This window comes from Urocitellus parryii, chromosome 6 (genome assembly GCF_045843805.1).
Source record: "Urocitellus parryii isolate mUroPar1 chromosome 6, mUroPar1.hap1, whole genome shotgun sequence".
Taxonomy (NCBI): Eukaryota; Metazoa; Chordata; class Mammalia; order Rodentia; family Sciuridae; genus Urocitellus; species Urocitellus parryii.
In genome coordinates this window covers 131,743,241-131,760,986 of record NC_135536.1, presented here as the reverse complement: position 1 = coordinate 131,760,986, position 17,746 = coordinate 131,743,241, and the positions used below count along the sequence as shown (strand labels likewise).

The following is a 17,746-nucleotide window of genomic DNA, read 5'->3' as shown; positions in this document are numbered from 1 at the left end:
TGAAAGGTTCTCTTTTTGAGACCTGGTCTCATTAAGTTGCTTAGGTCCTCATTAAGTTGCTGAGGCTGACCTCGAACTTACGGTCCTTCTGCCTCAGCCTCCTAAGCTGCTGGGATTATATGTGTGTACCACCACACCTGGCCAGTATGTATTTTTTAAAAAATCTTTTAGTTGTAGCTGGACACATTACCTTTATTTTATTTATTTTTATGTGGTGCTGAGGATTGAAGCCAGGGTCTTGTAAGTGCTAGGCAAGCGCTCCACCACTGAGCTCAACCCCAGTCCCAGTATGTGGTATTTTTAAAAAAGGTTTTTAAACCTGGCATGATGTGTTTAAGGTTCCCCCATGTTGCAACATAAATACATGATTCCTTTTTATACCTAATAAACAAAATGTTGATACAATGGAGTGTAATCTATTCTTCATTTGATGGATATTTGAGAGTTGTTTCTGTATTTGGGATGTTATTAATAATGCTATTATAAATGGTCATGTACAAGTTTTTATATGGAACTATATTTTCATTTCTCTAAAGTATATACCTAGGAATAAATCCTGGGTCATATAGTAACGCTATGCTTGACCTTTTGAGTATTGTCAAACTGTTTTCCAAAGCAACTACAACATTTCACATTAGCAATGTATGAAAGTTCCAGTCTTTCCACCTTCTAATCAATGTCACTACTTTTTTAAAAAAAGTATAGCATCCTAATGGATGTGAAGAGGTTTAGTTGTTCAAAGATCGGACCATATGAACAACAACAAAAGAGGATAATTTATTTCAACAGATTAAGACACATCAAACATATTAAATCCATGAGCTCATGGTGAAAATGAAAAAACAATTTGGACAATGATTGATAATATAATAATCTCAGTATATAATCTCAGTATTAAGAAATAAAGGGAAAAAAATCAAGCATTTGCCTTTCCTAAATACTCTTATTTTTTTAGGTTAACTAAAATGATGAAAGGAAGTTTTCTTTTGTAAAAATATATCAGCTAATAACTGAAAGGGAGAATTAGAAATCTATTGGCAAATGCCAATGTACTAATGCATTAGTAGTTAGTATCTGTGGTTGCTGTTACTTGACAGGCATGTCCAATATCAGCTATGAAGTAGTCTTACTAAAAAAAGAAAAAAGAAGTCTAAGTCTGCTCAAGTCTCTATATCCACCAGTAAATAGAAAAAACAGGGGACAGAGGGCATGTTAAAAACTGCCATGGGAATGCAGCCAATAAAATCAATACTGTAGTTACTATACTACAGGACAAATGATCTGGTTTTCTCAACAAATACACTGCAGGAGGCGGGAAAGAGATGGAGGGGGAAAGTGTTAAGTAAAAGTGACTTGAGAAATAAATATTCTACCCCACAAGAATGCCAAAATCAAATAGGGCTCATTTCCACTGAAGCCCACAAAAATTACAGCACTCAACACTAGCAAGTATGGGGCAAAACTTGGACTGAATCTTGATGGCAGCACAGCTTTCTTACCCAATTCATTTCAAATAAATTTAAAAAATTTTTTTTTTCAGAGAGATCTCACTATGCTGTCTAGGCTAGTCTTAAACCTCTGGGCTTAAGTGTGCCTCCATTCTCAGCCTCCTGAGTAGCTAGGACTACAAGAATGTGCCCCTGGGATTAGAGGATCTCTTAAAAAATTCTTCTTATGGATCACACCTTAAAAATATAACATCACTAACCGGTTGAAAATATATGGAAAAAAGTTATGTCATCCTCATACCAACCAAAGAAAGCTGGTATAACTGAAAACACATTAGAAACATGAGATATAAAGGAGGGCATCTCATAAGACCAATCCACAACAAAGACAGAATTCTAAAATTTACTAACCATTTTTCAAAAATCTATAAAGCAATCTCTTCAATAAAAATAAATGCAACAAGAGAGATAATCTAGACTACAATAAAAACTAGACATTTTAATGCATTTCTCTAGTTAATTGGTAGAATAAGTAGAATCCCCTCCCTCCCAAAAAAAGAATACATAAGATCTGAAATGTAAAATTAACAAATTTGACCCAACTGACACAATGGAACATAGCATCCAATATCTGTTAGATATACTCTCCTTATAAGTGTACTCAGAACATTTAACAAAGTAGAGCACATGTTGAAACATAAACCAGACATATGGAAGATGTTCTGTGATCATAGTGAAATTAAGATAAAAATACATAAAACAAAAAGACAACTAAGAAGTACCAAATATTTTGAAGCTCAATTACATACTTCTTCAGGAGAATATACTGGATATTAGAAAATATTTTCAACTAATTTATAATTAAAAAGACTTTTAAAACTTATTGAATGCGCTTAAATTCATGCTTAGAAGGAAATTTATAATCTTTGGTATAGGTACTAGGAATACTAAAACTTAATGATCAGGTGATACCAGTGAAATGGCAAGATAATTAATAATTAATGGCAAGATAATTAATAATAAAAACCAGTAAAATGTACCATATTAATAGAGGGAAAAATGGCACATGATCATCTTGATATACACAGAAAAATACTAGACAAAAATACAACACCTTTTTATGATGAAAAACATTCAATAAACTAGGAACAGAAGAAAACATCCTCAACCTGATAAAGGTCTTCTATAAAAAACCCACACCAGACATCATATTAACTGAAAGCTTTCAGCAACAAAACAAGGATGTCGCTCATTCCATTGCTATACAAAACTGTACTAGAGGTTACAGTGGGGGCAATTTGGCAAAAGAACAAAGAAAAAACCATCTAGATGGAAAGGATGAAGTAAAACTACACTCAGAGACAACGTGACCCTAAATATAACAAATCCTAGGCAATTCACAAAAAAACTACTAGAGCTAATAATGAATTCGGCAAAATGTCAGAATAAAAAAAACCAACATACAAAAATCAATTATATTTCTGTACACTAGAAATGACCAATATAAAAATAAAATTAATTGAAACAATTTAATTTATAATAGTATCAGAGAGAATAAAAATACTTATGAAGTGCAAAGTTTATATACTGAAAACTACAAAACATCTTTAAAAGAAACTAAAGTTGAAAGACATCCCATGTTCAGGGGCTGAAAGGATTAATATTGTTAATATATCATGTCTCCAAAATGATCTACAGATTCAATGCAATGCCTAGCAAGGGTTGAACTGCCTTTTCTGGTATTTCTTTTCTGTCTTTTTTTTGGCAGAAGTCGACAAGCTGACCTTAAAATTCACATGGAATTTCAAAGGACCCAGAATACAATCTTTAAAAAAAATAAAGTTGGGGCTGGGGATGTGGCTCAAGCAGTAGCGTGCTCGCCAGGCATGCGTGTGGCCCGGGTTCGATCCTCAGCACCACATACAAACAAAGATGTTGTGTCCACAGAAAACTAAAAAATAAATATTAAAAAATTCTCTCTCTCTCTCTCTCTCTCTCTCTCTCTCCTTTAAAAAAATAAATAAAGTTAGAAGATTATACATCCAAATTTCAAAACTTAACACAAAACTTACAGTAATTAAGACAATGTGGTACCAACCTAAGGATATACCACTAAATGAAATAAAATTGAGAGGCCAGAAACAAATTCTTAACATTTACAGTCAACTGATTTTTCTAAAAGGTCAATGGGGAATTTTTTTTTCCAAAAAAGGACATGGGGACAACTGGATATCCACATATCCATAAAAAAAGAAGAAAGCCAAAAAATCCCTACCTCACATTATGTATAAAAACATACTCAACAATTTGTATACGGGGTAAAAGCGGGAGTTCATAATCCACTTGAATCAAACCGTGTAATATGATGTATTAAGAACTATGTAATGTTATGAACGACCAATTAAAAAAAAAAACATACTCAAATGGATCACAGATTTAACTATAAGAGCTAAAACTGGAAAAAAATCTTAGAGAAAAACATACGGATAAACCTTTGCAGTACTGAATAAGAAAATGGTTTTGCAGAAATGACACCAAACCAAATATCAACCAAAGGGTGGAAAAAAAGATGAATTCCATTCAACAAAATAAAAAGCTTGTGCTTCAAAGGAGGATTCCATCAAGAAAGTAAAGAGAACAGAGAATGGAGAAAGTATTTGGAATCTTGTATATGATAAGAATCTAAGCATCGAGATTATATAAAGAACTCATTACAATGACAAAATTAAATTTATTTACTAATAAAATTTTAAATGGACAAAATCATTACAAGAGGCTGGTGGGAGGAGGGGGCAAGTAGTGAAGGGAAAAGGGAACTGACAAAGGATACAAAGCCTCAATTAGATAGAAGTAATAAGTTATTTTTATCTGAGCTATATTGCACATCAAAACGAATAAATACAAATTTATCATACATTTCAAAATAACCAAGAAAATAAATTTTAGATTTTCTTATCACAAAATTAAGTATTTGAGGTGATAGATATGTTAATTAGCTTGACTTAATATTCCAAATTGTATTGATAAAAATATAACATCACCATATTCCATAAATATACAACAATAATTTGCCAATTTACAAATGAAAACAAAATTTTGGGGAGTGGCAGGGGTGTAGCTCATTAGTAAAGTGCACAATTAGCATTCTCAAGACCCTAGATTTGATCCCCAGGAGCAAACAAAAGAACAAAATAAAAATTGAATAAAATACGTCAAAAAAAATACACACATGGCCAATGAACTCAACTTCACTACAGAAATGCTTACCAGTGGCTATGCATTGATGTTATTTCTAAGGGGCTGAGGATTTAGCTCAGTGGTAGAGCACTTACCTAGCACATATGAAGTCCTGAGTTTGATGCCAGTACTACCCATCCACACAAAACCCACAATGAGATAGTATTTGGACTACTTTTGACTATAACAGACAATAAAATGAGATGGGGAAACTCAAACCCTCATACACTGCAGGTAGGAATACAAAATTATATAATTACTTTGGAAAACAGTTTGGCAATTCCTCAAAAAAGATGAATACTGAGTTACTACTGTATGACCCATTCATTGCTATATACACAGTGAGAACTGAAAAATATTTATATTGTATTTGTGTGCGTGCGTGCGTGTGCACGCAAACACATGCAAGTGTGTGTGTGTATGTGTATGTGTGTGTGTGTGTGTGTGTGTGTGTGTATATATATATATATATTGCACTGAGGTATCAAACCCTAGGCCTTGTCCATGCTAGGCAAGTAGTTCACCACTGAGCTACATTCCTAATCTCTAAAAATATATTTTCACAAAAATTGTAGGTATGTGTGTATTCATAATAGCCAAGAAATGGCAACAACCTAAATGTTTGTAAACCGATGATGGATAAACAAAATGTGACACATCTACACAATGAAATATTACTAAATCATAAAAAAGGAATGGTGCATCTAGGTTGGTTCCGTTGTTTAGCTACTGTGAATTCAGCTGCTATAAACATTGATGTGGCTGCATCACTGTAGTATGATGATTTGAAGTTCTTTAGGTATATACTGAGGAGTGGGATAACTGGTCAAATGGTGGTTCCATTCCAAGTTTTCTAAGGAATCTCCAAACTGCTTTCCATGGCGTTACACCAATTTGCAGTCCCACAAGCAACATATGAGTGTACCTTTTTCTCCACATCCTCACCAACATTTATTGTTACTTGTATTCCTTTTAAGATTTTTAAAAATATTTTTTAGTTGTAGATGAATATACATCTTTATTTTATTTATTTTTATGTGATGCTGAAGATCGAACCCAGTGCCTCACACATGCTAGGCAAACACTCTGTTACTGAGCCACAACCCCAGCCCATTACTTGTATTCTTGATAATTGCCAGTCTGACTAGGGTGAAATGGAATCTGTTTTTTTTTGTTTTGTTTTGTTTTGTTTCAGTACCCGGGATTAAACTCAGGGGCACTTGATTACTGAGCCACATCGCCAGCCCTATTCTGGTTTTTAGTTAGAAACAGGATCTCACTGAGTTGCTTTGCATCTCGCTTTTGCTGAAACCAGCTTTGAACTTGTAATCCTCCTGCCTCAGCCTCACCAAGCCACTGGGATTATGGGTATGCACCACCACACCCGGCTCAGTGTAGTTTTAATTTGCATTTCTCTAATTGCTAGAGATATTGAACATGTGTTTTTTTCCCCATATCAGTTCCTTTGCCCATTTACTGATTGGGTTATTTGTTTTTCACAATAGCTAAGCTACAGAGCCAACCTATGTCCCCTCAACCGATGAATGGATAAAGAAAATGTGTTATATACAATGGAATATTACTTTGCCATAAAGAATGAAATTATGGCATTTGCTGGTAAATGGATGGAACTGGAGACTATCATGCTAAGTGAAATAAGTCAACCCCCCCAAAACAAAGGCCAAACCTTCTCTCTGATGTGAAGATGTTAACACACAATTGGGAGGACAGAAGTTCACTGGATTAGATAAAGGGGAATGAAGGGAAGGAGGGGGGATGAAATAGGAAAGACAGTAGAATGAATAGGACATAACTTTCCTATGTTCATATATGAATACTCAAATCAGTGAAACTCCAAATCATGTATAACCACAAGAATGGGATCCTAAGTTATACTCCATAATGTAGTGGAATATGTATAAACACACTCTACTGTCATGTACATCTAAACAGAATAAAAAAAGAAATAGTATACAGATTTATGGTTTAACATGAAGCTTAAAAACACTGCTAAAAGAAGCCAGATACAAAAGACCACATAGTAAATTATTTCATTTGTATGAAATATTCAGAGTAGACTACTTTGGAGAGACCAAAAGCAAGATTAGTGGCTGCCAGGAAATGGGAAAATGACATAGGGGAGTGATGGCTAATGGGTATGAGGTCTCTTTTGGAGGTGATTAAAATGTTCTGGAATTAGTAGTGACAGTTTCACAATTTTGTGAACTTTTAAAAATCCACTGATTTTACACTTTTAAATGGTGAATACGTTGTATGTAAATTTTGTGTCAATCAAAAGGTCAATGCTCTAAAAATTTCCACCTCAAAATGTTTGAGAAAACAGTAAATTAGACCCAAAGAAAGCAAAATAAGATTAAAAAAATCAATGGCATAAAAATTTTATATACTAGAACAAAGAGGGGAATCAAAGACAAAATTTTAAAGATCAGTAAAGCAGATAAGGGAAAAAAAGCATGCTACCAATGTCAAGTACACTGGTAATTCTAAGCATCAGAAGAGGCCATTACACTTCTCAGAAGAAGATATGCATTCGATCAACAAATATATAAAAAAGTTCATTTCTAGTGATTAGAGAAATGCAAATCAAAAGATTTCATCTCATGCCAGTCAGAATGGCCATTATCAAAAATACAGACAACAATAAATGTTGGCAAGGATGTGGGGGAAAAGGTACATTTATACATTGCTGGTGGGACTACAAATTGGTGCAACCAATCTGGAAAACATATGGAGATTCCTTAGAAATCTTGGAATGGAACCACCATTTGACCCAGCTATCCCACTCCTCGGTATATACCTAAAGGACTTCAAATCAGCATACTACAGTGATGCAGCCACATCAATGTTTATAGCAGCTGAATTCACAGTAGCTAAGCTATGGAACCAACCTAGATGCTCTTCATCAGAATGGATAAACTGTGGTACATACACACAATGGAATACTACTCAGCATTAAAAGAACAAAATTATGGCATTTACAGGTAAGTGGATGGAGTCGGAGAATATCACGCTAAGCAAATAAGCCAATCCCAAAAAAACCAACACCAAATGTTCTCTCTGATAAGTGGATGCTGATCCATAATTGTGGGGGGAGCATGGGAAAAATGGAGGAACTTTGATTGGGCAATGGGGAGGGGAGATTCGGGCAGGAAAGATGGTGGAACAAGATGAACATCATTACCCTCAGCACATTAAAACAAATAAATAAAAGTTAAATTCTTTTTTTAAAAAAAAGGATTAATAAACATATCCATCATTCCCCGAAGTTTCTTCATGCCCCTTGTCTTTCCCACCTATCCCTGGGGTTCTTACCCTAGGCAATCACGGCATTGCTTTCTGTCACTAAAGTTAGTAGGCATTTTCTAGAATTTGGTGCAAATGGGATTATATAATATAGACTCTCTTTGGTCTGGCTTCTTTCACTGACCATAACCATCTTGAGATTCACCCATGTTGTAGCACACTAGTCAGCAATATTCATTTGTATGGATATACTATAATTCGTTTATCCATTCACCTGTTAATGAACATCTGGGTTGTTTTCAGTTTGGGGCTCGTATAAGTAGAAATTTGTGTATAAGTTTGTATATGGATAAATTCAGAAGAAATTAAAGCATCTAACTAATGCCACTCAAAACTGCTGTGATCAAAACCAAGAAGATTCGAAGAAACTGATGGGATCTATAAGAGCCTAATAAATAGTGATAACCAAATGTTAAATGATATTCTGAATGAGATGCTGGCACAGAAAGAGGACATTAGATAAAAAATAAGGCAATCCAAATAAAATATTCACTACAGTATCAACCTGGATTCATTAGGTATGACAAACTCACCATATTAAGATAAGGTGTTAGCAAAAGGGAAAACTTCATGAAGGATACATTTGAAGTCTGTAACTAAGTTTTCTACAAATAGAGAACTACTCTAAAAGTAAAAATTCATCTTTAAAATATCTAAGAATCAGGCTGGGGTTGCCTAGCACATGTGAGACACTGGGTAGATCCTCAGCACCACATAAAAATAAATAAATAAATAAACAAACAAACAAATAAGGTATTGTGTCCATCTACAACTAAAAAAAATTAAAAATCTAAGAATCATTGAGTCATATGGTAGGTAAACATTTAAACTTTTTAATAACATGCCAAACTGATTTCATAATATCTGTACCATTTTGCATTCCTACCAGCAATGTATGGAAGTTCCAGGTCTTCCATTTTTGCCAATTCTTGGAAGGTTTGTCTTCCTAATTTTAGACACTCTAATAGGCATGTACATTGTTAACTTTGGTGTATATTTCACTTATATGCATGATACAGGTGATTATATACAGAAATCTATTTGTATATGTTGTGAGTATGTATATATTTTTTTTCAAAAAAGATCAGACTTTGGTTCTTGCAGCTGCCCAAATCCAAATTTATCCAATCAGCCTCCAAAAGCTACACAGATCAACAAAAGCAATAAAACTACTCAGAAATACTGTGATCTTCACTTGCATGTTAACAAGTACCCAATTGTCCTAAACCTGCTTACCCAGTTTTAGAGCCCATCCATGAGGACTACCAGACAGAAAAGAAAAAAGAAAGACCCTAAAAAATATCAAAATCTATTTACATGGAAATGCAAAGATCTAAGAAAAGCCAAGAATTACTATCAACTATCAAAACCAATTATAAAGCTGTAGTAAGACATAAGGACAGATACGCAGATCAATGGAGAGAACAGAATATTCTGAAACAGATATGCACTATATTATGCACATCCGGTTTATGAGAAAGGAGACACAGTAGTGTGATTAAAAAGGAATTTTCACCCCCAAATGCTGCTGGGTCAACTGGTTATCCACACAAAGAGAACAGAATGGATCTTGACTTTCTACCTTGCACCATGCAAAACTAAATTTCAGATGGGTTGCAAATCTAAGTATATAAGGTAAAGTATATTACCTTCATGACCTTGGAGTAGGAAAACATTTCTTAAACAGGACACAGAACATTTAAATAAAATGGAAAAGGTCAGTAAATTGTTCAATTCAAAGTCGAAATTTCTCTTATTCAAAATATATCACTGAAGAATATAAATGAACACTGGGCATGCACACCTGTAATCCCAGCAGCTCAGGAGGCTGTGAGGCAAGAGGATCACAAGTTCAAAGCCAGCCTTGGCAAAAGTAAAGCACTAAGCAACTAGTGAGACCCTGTCTCTAAATAAAATACAAAATAGGGCTGGGGATATGGCTCAGTGTTCAAGTGCCCCAAGTTCAATCCCTGGTACCCTCCCCCAAATAAAAAAGAAAGAAACAACAACAACAACAAAAAGAATATAAATGCTGGTAGTATGGACCTGTAGCTAACAGCTGGTCAAGAGGCTGAGTGTAGGAGGATCACTGGAGTGTGAGACCAGGGGCTGGGCAAAATGGTGAGACTCCATTTCAAACCAATACAAAAAGCATAAAGGCAAACCAGTGATTGGGAGATTGGCAGAAAATATATTGAAAGAAAATATTTGTAACATACATTTCATACACAGAACTGCCAGGCTTTAAATGCATATTTTAAACACATACTTAAGTAATATTTAAGAAAACAAAATAACAATTCCAATGCTGTACATGTTGACAGTGACAAAAATAAAACCATTTTGATGGTTTAAAAAAACCCACAGAACTCATGTGCAGAATATAATGAACTACTATAATTAGAAAAAAAGTAGATAACTCTAGAAGAATGAATGTAAGACCTGAAGAGGCACTTCAGGAAAGAAGATAACCAAAGGTCAATAAACATTAAAAAATGCTCAACTTCATTAGTAATTAGGGAAATGAAAAACTACAATGAAGATACCACTACATGCTAACCAAAATGATCAAAATGAAGAAGACAATTTCAGTTGTTAGTAAGGATGTGGAGTATCCCAAGCTATCACATATTACTTCAAGTGTAAACTGGTATAACTGCTGTGAAAAACTGGCACCCCTTAAAAGCCTGCCCTATGACCCAACAATCCCTCTTCTAGGAATATACCAAGCAGATATAAATTCATCAAAAGACATGCTTATAACAGCACTACTAATAATGGCCCCAAACTGTGGAATACCCAAATGCCTATTAACAAAATAAATGAACATTCATCTATATTCATATAAGGGGATATTATATAGCAATGATCCACAACCACTGGTTGTAATATAGGTGAAATCATTTTAATATGGGTGAATTTCATAGCTAATGAGTATGTATTTGTGATTCCATTTATACAAGCTCAAAATAATCTATGCAATTAGATATTAGTATGGTGATTATCCTTCATCTGAAAAAGATGTAAGGGGGGCTTCTGATAAATTGTTAATTTTTGCATTTTTTAAAAAAATATTTATTCTTAAGCTTTAGGTGGACACTATATTTTTATTTTACATTTATGTGGTGCTGAGGATCAAACCTGGTGTTTGTGCATGCTAGGCAAGCACTCTACCATTGAGCCCTAATTTTTGCCTTTTTATGTGAGTGGTTAAAAAAATGTGTTCAGTATATGAAAATTCAATGAACAATACACTTATATTTGCATACTTTTCTGTATGTACAAAATGTGTGTGAGAGAGAAGCAAAATAATGTACCTTTTCAAATAAAATTGGATTTTTCTGGTTCTTATAGGAAATTGGTAGCAATCTGCTAACACTTCAATAAAAAGTCATACTTTTTATTATGCTTAAATAAAATGTTAAATCTTTATCACTTAACTGTTAAAGTCATATATTAATGTTCCACAAAATTTTCTGTTTTGTCAGAAGCTAGACTTGCTGAGAATAATTTCAATCACCTCATTACCTGGGACAAAATGATTAAACTCAATTTTGGAATAACTTTATGGACAATTTAATGATGACAACTGTTTATGATCCTGTAGAATAAAAAAGGAAACCAGAAATTCAGTATCAGGCTACAATTTTACAATTATTTTTGTCTCAAACTTTAGCAGACCATTTAGATATAAAAACTGACTATGCTCGGTTTGAGAAAGTTGGAGCTCCTTGTCTATGATATGCACTTCCCATGTGTATCATACTTCAGGTAAATCAAAACAAAACCTTTAAAAATCAGTCTTAAATCTTACTTTGAACTACTTTGGCTAATCAAGCCCTTTTAACTGGTTACTAAGAAGTCTCATCTTAGTGAGTTAACATGAAATTTTTTTCACCAGTTGGTGCCCCCAGCCATCCTATAGATTAAACGGCCCTAACTCATCTAGCAGTTAAATGATATCTTACCATATCCTTTATAGATAGTTACTAAAACTCACTTCTAATACTTTTATCACCTATCATTTACAGCTCATTTCCACCCTTCCCCATAGTTCAACAGATTCATGCTTTAAGGACAGAGAATGTGAAGAGGTCCTCTAGGTGGCAGGTAACCTCATAAGAAATGGGTACACCCCAACTACACTGTTGATTGAGTAGGAGATGCATACCTGGCCTGGTCTTTCAGCCCCACACCAGCTCCCACAACCCCTCATGCAACATGGGCTCTTTTCTTAGTGGGATAATAATCAAAAAGTTCAGACCTTTTGCAGATCTTTCCTAAACCATAGGTCACAACTTTCTTGTGTATCAACTGGGGGAATTCAGAAAATCCCAGCTACCCTATTCTGTCCCACCACATTTCTCAATTCATCTTTACTCAGTTGGGCAGATAACAAGTTCGCTGTCCAAACAGGTTTGACCTTGCCTTTCTCCTGGAAGCACCTACAATCTATAAACATGCTTCATACTTCTCCTGAAAGAGACTCCCCTTGCTTGGCTTGCAGGGGGAAGTAGCACCCACTTTACTCTCCTCTTATTAAAAGGATGGGAATCACTTCAATTGCTATCCTCCCTATGTGGTCTTCTTATACTGTGCAGTGCAGATCAGGGAAGGCTGCAATGTTTGTGGCAGGAGAAACTATCTGTTCTCACTTTGTTTTTGTGGTGCTGGGGATCTAAGGGCCTCTTGATGAGCCACACCCAGAGTTGGCCCCACTTCTTAAGGGTTTTCATCATGCCACAGGTCACTTAACTTATTCTCAGCTTTGGGCTCTCATAGCCAATTCTAGGGAAACAAAAAAAAAATCTACTCAATATCCAGCTATGCCAAAATAATTATAGTTATCTTTAAAGATATTTCAAATGTTCTGCTCTCAAAACTGTTTCCCAGTACCCTAAGCAAACTCTCTCCACTTGATTCTGTCACATCAGTTTTCCAAAAAACAGTTGGTCAACTGATTTTTTTTTGCTGCTCCCGTTGTTGTTCAGTGCTAGAAACTGAACCCACGGGCGCTCTACCACTGAGCTAAATTCCTAGCCCTTTTTTGAGACAAGTCTTACTAATTGCCCAGACTGGCCTTGAACTTCTGATCTTCCTGCTTCGGACTCTGGAACTGCTGGAATTACAAGTGTATACCACCACACCTTTCAAGCACATATTTCTATTGTCAATTTCACTGCACAATATGTCTTGAAATATTTTATCATAGCTAGCATACAGCCTTGCAAGTAACTTACACTCAACAGCTCAAATGGGAGAAAAAAAAAAAAGACAACTTCTGCAAAGTTAAATTTGCCTTTGTGAAACAAGTTAACTGTGCCATGTAAATTCTGACAGATGACCAAGTATGAACAAAATGTTAGCAAGACAGTAATAAAAAAGAACTTTTACCTTGTGCCAGAGCCTAGGGAAGAAATTAAGTGGGATCAATGCAAATAGCAATATAAAACACTGTGTTCAAAAGATACCATTTTTTAAAAATTTTTATTATAAAATCTGTATTATAGAAGAATTAGTGAGGGAAAGTACACAGGGGAAAAAACAGTCCATACAACTTCACTGTTACATGTAAATCCCTCTAGTCTTTTTTCTATTCATATGTATATCCTTAAGGCCAAACTGTTTGCTCTGTTCATTGCAGATACTGTGATTACCTTTCTTTTCCATTAAGTAGTCTTCTATGAACATCATAATTAGTGGTGCAGAAAAGCCCACTGCATGGCTGTGCTGATTTCCTTACCTGCTGATGCTGAATTCTCCTTAGTTATAATGCTGCCACAAACAATACTGTTCTTAAATTTTTACAATTCTGATCATTTTAAACAAAATTATTTTCATTGTTGTTGTTGCAGATGGACACAATACCTTTATCTTATTTATTTATTTTGGATTGAACCAGTGCCTCACATGTGCTAAGCAAGCACTCTACCACTGAGCTACCACCCCAGCCCAACAAAATTACTTTTGATCAAGTTGTTTCTTAAAAATCTTCATGAAAAAATTTTCCCTGGTTTATTTCTTTATTAACCACAACAGTGGCATTTCTGCAGCCTGGTCCTTAGAGGATTTTTGCTGGAGAAACATAGGGAATTTTCTGTAGGTCAGGCATTCCTGTCACCACACAAGAACAAAGGCCCATATCCCTGAGTTGACATTTTCAGGAGGGAGGTAGAAAGCGTGCTAACCATACAGAAGGCTAGGCCTATAGAAAAAAAGGGCTTGAAGGCAGCTTCCTTGACAGGAATTGTAATCCTGGAGCTCCCATGAATATGCAGTCTTACCTTCGCATCTAAGCCCCATAAGAAATCTGTGAAGCAGGTCAGGCAGGTATCTTTCTGTCCTACAGGTGGGAAAACTGATCTCTTCAGACCCAAGAAAGGTCTGAAGAACCTCTTCCTTGTAGTCTGGCTGGCCGCTGACCTTAGAAGTATTATGAGAATACTCTCACCAGAGTCTGACATTTCACCAGTGAGACCACTGGGCTCCCGAGCCAACTGCCAACATACAATCATTCCTGTAAGTTCTTTGCTCATTAAACATAGATCTTGTCCCATTAAGACAACATAGCACTAGTCAAAACATACTTTCCTATAAACTAGAAAGGTTTCTATGATGTCTGAAGTAATCCAGTTTAAGCCACTGTTGAGGTGGGAAATAAACCCAGGGCCTTGAGCATGCTAAGTCTATGCTCTACTACTGAGCTACCTCCCCAGTTCAAATGTCATTCTTATAGGGATGTAATATATGCAATTTTCTCAGACAAGAAAAATGGAACACATATTTGAACCAAGAAGACTAACTAAATACCTGAATTTTAAACTTGGCATAAGCTAACAGAGGGTTAGCTCATTACTTACATCATACATATACTCTTTTTTAGAACTTAGAAGTCAAGCCCCCAACCCTTCGGTGGTATGCCTCTTTTTCATGTGTCTTCTCATAGAATTTTTTAAAAAAAATTCTACAGATGGAACACATGGGTCTTTTTTTTTTTTTTTTTTTTTTTGTACCAGGGATTGAGCCCAGGGTGCTCAACCACTAAACCATAGCCCCTTATTTTTTATTTTGAGATAGGGTCTCACTAGGTTATTTAGGGCCTTGCTAAATTGGTAAAGCTGGTTTTGAACTTGCAACCCTCTTGCCTTAGCTTCTCAAGCTGTTGGGATTGCAGGTGTGTGTCACCATGCCCCACTTAGTCTCCTTAAAGAGACTCTCTCAAATATGAAGCTACTTAATGATCACACACTCCCAGTATCTTTGTGAGAATTACTTCCAAGGCTAAGTTAAAAACTAAATCAAAAAATTTATAAGAAGAGTAATTATCAGTCTTTGTACTGAGAAAACTCGCTGCTGCCAAATTTTTCAAGGTCCATTTTAGAAATTAAAAATATATTCTTTCATCTAAAATAACAGAAAACATTCCATCAACATTCTTATAACATGTTGCAACTCCCACAAAAACTACTAAACACTGTCAGGACATTCACATTTCTTAGGAAACAATCTGCCCTCTCCCTCCACTATCTGTGCAGTATCTCATATACTATAAAATTAGATGCCTACTGACCTGTACTCATGTTTAAAAAGCTACTAAAACATTCAAGAGCTACACTGTTCAACATAATAGCCACTAGTCACATGTGGCCACCGAGCACCTACCTGGAATAGCTGGTTTTGTTTTATGTTGTTTAGTGTAGAACACATACTGGATTTTGAAGTCTTAGTACTAATTAAAAGATACAACTTGGGCTGGGGATATAGCTCAGCTGGTAGAGTACTTGCCTCACATGCACAAAGCCATGGGTTCAATCCTCAGCACCACAAAAAAATAAAAAATAAAAATAAAATGAGTGTGACATATATTTTTTTTAAAAAGATACAACTTTTATACTAGTTGTATGTTGCCATGGCAATATTTTGTACATGTTGGACTAAATAAATTCATTTAATCTGTTTCCTTTTACTTTTTTCATATGGCTAATAGAAAATCTATAATATGTGATTCACATATTTTTTTTAAAGAAAGAGAATTTAATATTTATTTTTTAGTTTTCAGCGGACACAGCATCTTTGTTTGTATGTGGAGCTGAGAATCGAACCCGGGCCGCATGCATGCCAGGCGAGCGCGCTACCGCTTGAGCCACATCCCCAGCCCCACATTATATTTTTGTATGTGATTCACATTATATTTTTGTATGTAAGTTCTCTTGTTACTTTGGCCTATTCTTTTCCCTCAATCTTCATATGCATCATAAAATAGATTTCTATATTTTAATCATAAGCAGTCTTCACCCAGAGCAGAATCCAATCCAAAAAGCAAACCGTAAGAAGAACAAGTGCTACCAGAGACCCAATATCATTCTCCAAGGCTTCCCAAGGAAGCGCTCCTACATGTACTGTCTAGAAGCAATTCTGTTTATAAACCTAGCACACCCAAGTTTTCAAATCTTAATCACCTGGCAAATGATCATGAATTCCTCGGTTTAAGGGTGTAGTGCAGACTCTACTGAAATCCAGAGAATTGTCCAATATGGCATTTATCCTTCGAAAAATATTGGCATTGCTACACGTGGAGAGTGCAGGCGCTTCCTGGTTGTCCCAGCAATCTTTTATCCTTCCCACTTCTTCTTCCTGGACACAGAGAAAAAATACTTAGGTTTCCTACACTCCTTTATGGTAAACACAGAGACACTGTACTGCCCCCTCATAAGTTAAAGTAAAAAGGGCTTGAGTTTCTTAACTCTGTAGTAAAACACTAAACAAGTGTTTACTATGAACAAAGTACTCAGAGAACTGTAATAGCATTAACTAAAATATGAAGATCTCAAAAACTTCCTAGTCAAATAGGATACGTAGGAATTCACATGATAAGTAAGCAGCAGCATAAGCTACACAACTAGACAGACTTGATTCAAATATTGGGGGTGTATATGTATACACTAGAACATTTTTTGACATAAAGGAAAGCAGTACTGAGAGCTACAACATGGATAAACCTCAAAAACATTATACTAAGCAAAGAAATCAGTAACAAAATACAACATTTCACTGCATAATGGTCACCACTACATAACTGTCCCAGTTTTTTTTTTCAGTTCAAAGACTTCTTTATACTCTTTCATCATGTAATTATTATATGGTATAATTCCATTCACCATGCCCCTTAAAAGGTAAACAGAGCAGCAATGTATTCACCAATGACATATGGATGTGCATTCGTCTTCTCCTGCCCTGCCAGCCATGAGCCTAGAATTCTCAGTCCACGGTGACTATCAGTGACCAACTTTTGTGATTTGTTTAGAGTGCTACAGTACTAAAAGTATTGTCACTCAACTCAATGAAGAGCAGTAAGCCCAGGGGAGCAGGTATACAGCAAAGCTGCCAGGAGTAAGTCATGTGATATGGTAAGACTTGCATCTTTCCATGATAACTAAACCATATAGTTCATCTGCCAGCAATACATTATTAACAGGTGAAGTATTTCTTTTTTATTATGGGTCAATATAAAAACTATTCTGTAGGCTTCAAGATGAAAATGATTATGTTCACTAAACAGCTTGGAAATACCTGTGGAAAGAGATTTCATGGAATGAAAAATTCTTTTTAAAAAAGGCTTCACATAATGGTCATGCCCCACTTTTTTGCAAAAAAAAAATTGGCATAAAATCTGTAATGATTATGTGGTAAATATGGTACATGTTATGAATTCATTTAAATAAAATACCCCCAAAAAA

General features: G+C 35.3%; 1 protein-coding gene across 1 annotated transcript in view; it reads right to left on the bottom strand.

Annotated features, from left to right (window-relative positions):
• The window catches only part of Cpeb1 (cytoplasmic polyadenylation element binding protein 1), a 61,713-nt gene extending 45,099 nt beyond the window's left edge, over positions 1–16,614 (bottom strand). The window contains exon 1 of the mRNA XM_026388132.2: positions 16,469–16,614. The gene's annotated coding sequence lies outside the window, so the exon portion shown is untranslated. The remainder of the gene's footprint in view (positions 1–16,468) is intronic.
• Positions 16,615–17,746: the final 1,132 nt, after the last annotated feature.